The 8,502-nt window shown below is 46.9% G+C and overlaps 2 non-coding genes across 2 annotated transcripts; both read right to left on the bottom strand.

Annotated features, from left to right (window-relative positions):
• Nucleotides 1–5,406: 5,406 nt before the first annotated feature.
• On the bottom strand, nt 5,407–5,477 carry TRNAG-CCC (transfer RNA glycine (anticodon CCC)). Its single transcript has one exon. It is a non-coding gene; the product is annotated as a tRNA-Gly (tRNA).
• Nucleotides 5,478–8,074: 2,597 nt separating this feature from the next.
• TRNAV-CAC (transfer RNA valine (anticodon CAC)) lies at nt 8,075–8,147 on the bottom strand. Its single transcript has one exon. It is a non-coding gene; the product is annotated as a tRNA-Val (tRNA).
• Between the last annotated feature and the right edge of the window lie 355 nt (nt 8,148–8,502).

Consider the following 8,502-nt stretch of genomic DNA (forward strand, 5'->3'; position numbering starts at 1 on the left):
CTTGTGTTTGCTTAAAAGCCTCTGAAACAGACACTGTGCTGGACAGGGGAGCCGCCAAGGTGTTCCAAGGAATCAAGGAGTTTGTGACAAAAACTGCAACATTAGGAATTCCTGAGCAAGCCATTCTTCAGATCCTCTTCAGATCCGTTTCAGCGTACATGACAGGGACCTTACCAGGTGCTGTTGAGCAGGACTACCTCCATGAAATTAGCATTAAACTTCTACCTCTTAAGTCTCCACAGGTGAATGTGAATGACATGACTGACTGTTCCTAGAAGCCAACCAGAAGCCTTAAGTACTGCAAAGCAAAAGGGATAAGTAAAACTTTTGCCTTTGTCTCCTTAAGGCAAACATGCTGTCCCTGCCTTTCTTAGTTATCTCTGGGGACTGTTATTGACGATAAAGCTACCTAATGCTTTATTCTATTGCAATTCTCTATACTCAAGCTAAATGCGTTTATAATCTACATAAGGATAGCCTATCACTACCCACTATCTGGGAATCTGTAAGCTATGTTATTTTCATCTAAAGGGGCACCCACCTACAATTGGTTTTGCTTATACTAATTAACAACTTATGTTTCAGAACTCGACTCCTGGGAGTAACTGACCATGCAGGGGCCACAGACCTTGGCAATGACTGAGACTGCTCCAGCTCACAAAGCAAATTTGTTAGATAGGATAGACAGAGACTTCCAGACCCTGGATAGGCCAGGGCCTGCGCTACGCCCCTCAATAAGCAGGAAGCAGTTACAGAAGAGATGATTCAAAGTCCATCCACTCCCCTTAGGATTAAAGGGATGGAGTCCCTGAGGGGGGAATGAAGTAGGCAGGCATATAGGTTAAAATCCATTAGGTCTGTGAGCTGGAAGACCACGGCTTCGCCATGCCCCTGTGTGACCTCACGCCCTACCTGATACCTTCACCAAGCCCCTGTGTGACCTCATGCCCCTACCTGGCCACACCTGGGTGCCCACCAGCCAATCAGGTTAATTAACCACTCCCCTTTGGAAGTGGGTTAAAAGCCTGGGACACGGTTTCTCCAGGCCCCTTCTCTTCTTCCCTGGCCTCTTCCCAGGTGGGGGCTTGCTATAGTCCTGAGCCTCCAGGCTTCCTGGGCTAGATGCTCCTCCACGTGGCTGGTTCCTTGTGCGCGGTATGAACCCAGATTTCTCTCTCTTAAAAAAAGCTCTTATGCACCTTTCGCACTAAAAAAAAAAAAAAAGCCTCTCCCGGGAGAACTGCTACAGCCACATTATTTCATTGGTGGAAGCGCCTGCTGCGTGGTCCTTGAGAGGCAACAGTTCACCGTTGGGGGTATTTCCCGTCCAGTTGTGACAAAGAGCACGTCTAAGTTTCCTTCTTTGACGCGACCTGCTCCGGGTTTGTGCACGGTGAGGTTTACTCCTCTTCGGATCGCTTCGAGCCAGGGACCTCCCTCCGCGCCAGTGGCTGCAGGAGTCCAAGCCAAGCGACACCGGTCCCTTCGCTAGCTGCGGCTGGTAGGCGTCGCGGTGTCCCGGGCTCGAATTGCAGACCTCCAGGCTGGAGAAGCTTGCTGGCAACCAGTGTGCCGCCTATCATTTGGCGACTTCAAAAATAAAACGAAATACGCTCTTCGCTGCCTCCTTCTTGGACCTGTAGAGATCCTTGAGCGTTTCTCTCCCATGCGCGTCTCCGCTTCTTCCTCCCGCTTTTTCCACACAGTCACGATTCCCACGCCTGGGATCTGGCCGGTGCTTCCCCGCAGGCCTCCTGGGAGGTCTCCTTGTCTCAGCGACGCCTCTGCTTTCTTTGGCTCCTTTTCCAGCGTCTGCTTTTGGCGCGGTCACTCACCCGCACCAGTCGCACCGACCTCACGGACTCCGCCGAGGGCAGCCGGGCGGAGCGCGGAGTGGGAAGCGCCGGCACAGAGCCCACGGGCGCGCTCGGACCCCGTGGGCCCCAGCACGGCTCCCGCGGACTCGGTGGCGGACTCGGGCGTCCCTGGCGCGCTGTTTCCGAAGCAGGCGAGGGGTAAGGCGGGGCCAAGGCCACTCGGCAGCCCTTCTGGTGTCAGGGTTTCTAACGGGACAGACGCGACAGGGTCCCAAACACTCCCGAAGCTTGGAGTTTGCAGTTATCTTGCAGCGAGGAGGCCAAACCTAGGCTTTCAGTGAATGCCTAGTGTATTCTGAAACCGGAAACATGATACTTCCCGTGTCTCTGTGGCGCAATCGGTTAGCGTGTTCGCCTGTTAAGGCGTCAAAGAAGGTTGGTGCTTCGAGCCCACCCAGGGACTAGTCAAGCTTTACTTGTAAAAGGAGGGTTAGTGCGTTTGTGGTCATTGTTACAAATATGTTACTGAAAAGAAGACAACAACCTCCTAACCTGGGTGTCTTGTCCACCAGATAGTACAATCTTAGCGCAATCTTTGTCAACTTGCCATTCAGAAACATCTCTCTAAGCATGCTCCACATAAAGACCATGGCCCCTTTTCACTTGTGCCTAACATAAGAAAACTATCACGATCCACAAACCAAGAGGCTATTCTTCCCATTAGCATCCTGTAACTTCAATGCTATTGTTAAGTTGATACATCTTATGTGGTAGGAGTAAGGAGATGAGCAAGAGAGACTAACAGGGAGAGAGAGGAAGTGAGACAAAGAGAGAGAGAGAGAGAGAGAGAGAGAGAGAGAGAGAGAAAGGAAGAAATACTTGTAACTATTACATGCTTGTTTCTGCAACTGGTCTCATACAAGTCTGGTATTTGTAACTGCCTTCTTTCACTCAGTTCCATGTTCCTTTGCTCTCTGCAAGCACCTCAGCTGGTCTTTGTTATTCACCTGGTGTGTGTGGGTGGGGGCGGGGTGGGGGTACATGAACCTTCATTCCTGAAGTATCTGGATCATTAACAATCCTGTCTGAATTGAGCTGGTTTGGTTTTCCACTGACTTATCTCAGGACACGGTTGCTCTAAGAGATGTCTAAGAGATGTCCAAGGGATCTCCTGTGCTTAGACATAACTCTTCCTTGCCTGCCTCCATGGATGGAGAAGCAGTTCAACTTGCCCTTGGCAATCAGGGTCCACCAACCTAGCCAGCACGGTAGCTTCCTTTTTTGCTTGTGGATTCAGAGGCATGAGACGCCCAAAGTGGCTGAGTGGCAGTCTTAATGTTCGATATAATCATTGTCTGTTGATGGGTACATTCCTCCCTTCTGAACTAAGACTTCCAGACCAGAAGAACGTGAAGGCAAAGGTAGAGAAAGCCAACTATTGCTGATGTATTACTAGCAGTAATAATGAGTGGTGCTGCTTCCATTTCCACTCCTTGGTCCCTGGACCTGTGAATCCTGGCTATGGGAGAAACAGCACCGCCTGGTGAATTGGCTGCCTGGAGAACCTTGTCCCACATAGCTGGCATGGTAACTGAGGCTTCAAGAGGTCATTCCACTGTTCTAATCAGACCAGAGGCTTCAGGATGTGAGAGAATGTGGTGAAATCAATGAATTCCATGAGCCTAGGCCCACGGCTGCAACTCATTTGCTACAGAGTGAGTTCCTTGACCAGAAGCCATGCCATCGTCACCACACTGTGAGTAAGGCATTCAGAAAGTCCATCCATCCAATGTTACGACTCCTTCACTATAATCCTATACCCTTAATATCAATTTCCACATGTATCTCATGTGTTTCTGTCTTTGTAAATTGGAAGAGTCACGTAGCTCTTTTGGAATATACTGCACCTCCTTAGGGGTTTAGAAGACAAGTGTGGGTGAGTCCATGAGGACTCCATATTCTGTTCTGAGGCCATTGCCTCAGAGCAGAGCACTGAAGGCTCCCCAGGCAGAGTTGAGTGAATCTCCTCCAATGCGTGTTGAAAGGCTCCTTTACTGGCAAGGAGAACACAGCAAAATTTAGAGCTTTGATGCCTGCGTCTTCACCTGGCTTTTCTCACATGTGCCGCTTTCACTTCCCATGATTCCAGCCCTTCTCTATCGACTCCCTCACTTAACAGTGGACACCGTGCAAGTTGGGTGCCAGAGTCCAGCTCCAGCCAGTCCAGCATTTCCTGAAGGTGTGAGAGGCGTTGGCACAGGAAGAAATGAGAGACACACTCACAGCAAGGCTGAAGGCATGGCTCTAGCTTTCAGGTACCAGACTTATCTTCATAGCATAAATCACATGTGATTCTTTCTTCTTACAATAGCAAGTCTGTTGTCAATTTCCTTAGAACCATTGACCTTGTATTTTATGGTGCCTCTAGATTCTATGTCTACATCTAGTTACAGTTTCTTTGATTTTCCGGGGGCATATTTAGAGCATGGGTTACAATCACAGACAGGTGCGAGACAATGGGCTGCCCACACAAGCCAAGGCCTGGAGTGCTGTCCAGCTATGCAGAAACTGGCTACACAAGCTAGAATAGTACCTGCCTAATCTAATCTTTACCAGAAGCCCCAAGTTCAAAGCAGGCCCTTTTTAAAATGTATCCCCTCTTTTGTAGTTCTCTCTGTAACTCTTTATTTTCTTTATTGCACTTAAAATTAGAAATGCAGCAATCCTTAGCAGAACCACCAGGAAGCTCTGGCTTTCTTATGCAGAGTGTAGTTCCCATCAAATCTAAAACCACCAAGAGGACCACAGCTGTCATTCTCACGCCTTGCTGAGACACCTTCTGCTGTGACCTTGTCAGCCAGCCTAAGTTGCCTTGGCCTCACCAGTTGGCAATTCAGTTTGCTTTGTTACTCAGCCCCTCTTCTCAGGATGTGTGGTTTCCCCCAGTCTCAGCTCTCAGGCTACAGGGGATTGAGGTTCTTTCAGGGAAGAGAAAGGAAATTTTAGGTCGCTTATCTTCGGTCAGGAGGTCTACATGTTCTTCCTCAACATTTGACTGTTGTTTAAAGATAAACACTTTGTTTTCTTTTATTAAAGATGTAATTTTCAGGCCAACACCTGTTGACACACACACTGCGGGGGACCTGGACCCATTCTCAGAACAGCATTGAACTTACGGAGGCAGAGATGGCGGCCCAAGCCAAGAAATCTGGTTCACGGTGTCTGTGCCCCAGGCCCTCGGGTGCGCCCCCCGGCTCCGAGGCTCCTCTCCTGCCACAGAGAGGCGGCTCAGCGCTCAGCCCAAGGTGCACTCTGTGATCAAGGACCTGGGTGTTCTTGAAGTTTTCAGGGACCGTCCAGGAGCCTAGGTGGTAGTGGCAGTGGCTCCAAGAACCAACATTCCAAACTGCAAAAACTCTCCTACGCTCTTATTGAGTGTAGTAACTTTGAGATCCCACTAAGATTGTGTTGCTGCTTCATGGACTCTTGTCATCAGTTCAGGATCGCCTAGACAAGGGTCCTAGCACTGGCCTATGCAGTGCAATTTTGCAGAGAAGTGTAAAGATCCCAAAAATGCAAAAGACAAACCTGAATTGGCCAGGAATCGAACCCGGGTCTCCCGCGTGGGAGGCGAGAATCCTACCACTGAACCACCAATGCACCTACCACTGCTGTATTCAAAGTGGTCACTCCTGAGAGTATCCCCAAAAAGAGCCATTGTTGCAAAAGAGGTTTATTGTAGTGTTGAGTAAAACCTAACAAACGCACCCATACAGAAGTATTTTAATAGAAGACTTTCACAAAACTATCAATATCAAAATGTCTAACTTTACCTGAAGCAACTCAAAAAAGGTTCTTTCCAACTCTATCACAGATCTCCATAGTGAAACATCAGAAATTCATTCAGGTTGCTTGTTTCTACTGCTGTCACCAACAGCCAGCTTCCAAGTGTTGCCTTGGTGGTTCTTAGAAGGTGACCTAACTGGTAGGGGTAGGTAAGTAAAGTTCTGATCAGAGGAGAAAGTAGCAGCAGCAGACGCAAAAGAAAGGAAACCAAAGGACAGAATCAACATAGAGAAATGAAGAAGTCAATTTTGGTTCGTGGAATTGTACTTTGTAGGATGTATGCGTTTTTTTTGTAAGTAATAACCAATCTTATGATAAAAACATGGTGTCTATTTTATATGATGTTTAAAGCATGTACAGGGATGTGTGATATAAAAAGATCAACAACTCTTGAGGTCAATGTTGATTTCTTTGGGAATATCCAATTTCCTCAATTAGTATGCTTTAATTTATCAGCTATGTAAGGACGTGGCTATTTTTTTTAAAACTTTTATTTAGTAAATATAAATTTCCAAGGTACAGTTTATGCATTGCAATGGCTTCCCCCCCCCGCCATAACTTCCCTTCCACCCGCACCCCTCCCATCTCCCGCTCCCTCTCCCATTCCATTCACATCAAGATTCATTTTCAATTATCTTTATATTCAGAAGATCGATTTAGTATATATTAAATAGAGATTTCATCAGTTTGCACCCACACAGAACATAACGTGTAAAATACTGTTTGAGTACTAGTTGTAGCATCAATTCACATTGGACAACACATTAAGGACAGAGATCCCACATGAGGAGTAAGTACACAGTGACTCCTGTTGCTGACTTAACAACTTGACACTCTTGCTTATGGCGTCAGAAATCTCCCTAGGCTCTAGTCATGAGTTTCCAAGGCTATGGAAGCCTCTTGAGGTCGCTGACTTTGATCTTATTTAGACAAGGTCATAGTCAAAGTGGAAGTTCTCTCCTCCCTTTAGAGAAAGGTACCTCCTTCTTTGATGGCCCATTCCTTCTACTGGGATCTCAGTCGCAGAGATCTTTAATTTTAAAGAAATGTTGATGGTTGAAATGTTAACATATTGGTCTTTTGATGAAGTTCAAATAGTTGAGAGTTCTGTACCCAGTTCTCCCTGGGGAAAGGAAGATGAGGAGAAGAACCTGGAGAGTTGTTGTTCCCCAAGTCAGGTCTGGGAGTCCTGACGGCTTTGGAGGACAGGAGCCGTGACAGGAGATCGTGCTTCTCTCACTGAGAGGCCATGCAAGGTCCACGCTGGGTCAGAACTTAGGGCTCAGCAAGGGAATCAACCTTCACTTTGAGCTTGCATAGCCTTGGTTTTATTTGTCCTCTGTCCATCACCCAAGACACACACCAGGTCTGGCCAATACACCTTCAAATACCACCTCTATATGCCAACAACATCTATATTTATTCTCACAAACCTGCACTTCCTACTCTCAACCCTCAATTCTCAGGTCAATGTTGCATGCATCTTAGAGTCTCTGCTAAATCTCTGCATCAGGTCAAATGCTAATGCTCAACACAGCAGACAGTTCCCTGTCAGCATCACGACATCACTCTGCACGGCAATACTCTATGATCAGACCCAAGAACAGCACCTCCTGAAGAGCAGGGTATCACCTGAGGGCTTGAATTTGCTTACTCCCAATACAAATCTTGCTGTACTCTTTGGATGCACTTTCTCATTCTCACAGCGTAAATTGCTTCCAGTTTAATGTAAAAAGGGCATAAGTTTATTGAATACAAGCTTACTGCCACTTTTTGCAACTACTTTCCACCTATCATCTCTTACTTCCACTAATAAAAGCAGATGAAAAATTGCCTTCCCTTCAGCCAGTCTATTCCATGCCATCCACTTCCACACTGGACCCTGTGTGAACCGTCCACATCTGAAATCTGGACACAACTGCAGCCTGAATCCGTGTAGTATCCCTGTTTTCATCAGTTAAGTCATTAGCACCTTATCTGCCTCTTGCTTCCCACTTGCTCATCATTCTAGTATTTCTTGCCAGCACTCACATTTAAGGACAACGAACTACTTGACCTAAGAAACTAAGGAGATGATGAACTTTGCAGAGTCCTGTCATTGAATCCCTTAGTGAGCTATTTTAATGTGGGCTGCCACTAGCAAAGTGCCAGCTGATTCGGTTCCTTGGCAGGGCACTCTTCCTGGCTTGCAGACCACCGTCTTATTCCTCTTCTAAGTCTAATTACCTCTCCCAGGCCCCACATCCAAATGCCCTCATCCTGGTGACTTGGGGTCCAGTGAACCAAACTGAAGGTGATAGACATCAAGTAAGTAACACCAGCACCTGTGCTACAGGATCGGCTGGTTTTCGGTTTGTTGTTCCCAGACCAGGATAAAATGCCTGACAGGTCCTGCAAAAACGCCAATCCTTTGTTTCTGCCTGGTTTTGAACCAGGGACCTTTCACGTGTGAGGCGAACATGATAACCATTTCACTACAGAAACCAGGCAGAGAGAAGGCTTTGGGATTTCCCTCAGAAAACCTGACATCTGCCATCTTCAAGTATCAACACTTTCTAACCTACAAAGGTCAACAGCATTTCCAAACTCAAAAACAAAACAAAACAAAACAAAAAAACAAAAAAAAAACAAAGTCCCGGGAAGCATCCCTGATTCCTCAGGCAAGGAGCTTGCAGCTCTGAATGGTTCCCCGCTTAGGGTCCCTTGGAGGCCCCACTCTTGGCTTTGGGATCCCACATTTCCCAATTTGAAATTTACAATCTATTTTTTCTCACAGACTTCTATGTACTCTTTACTGAAAGGTTGTGCTTGATAATGAAAGAATTATGAGAAATAGAAG

Source organism: Oryctolagus cuniculus, chromosome 7, assembly GCF_964237555.1.
Source record: "Oryctolagus cuniculus chromosome 7, mOryCun1.1, whole genome shotgun sequence".
NCBI classification, from domain to species: domain Eukaryota; kingdom Metazoa; phylum Chordata; class Mammalia; order Lagomorpha; family Leporidae; genus Oryctolagus; species Oryctolagus cuniculus.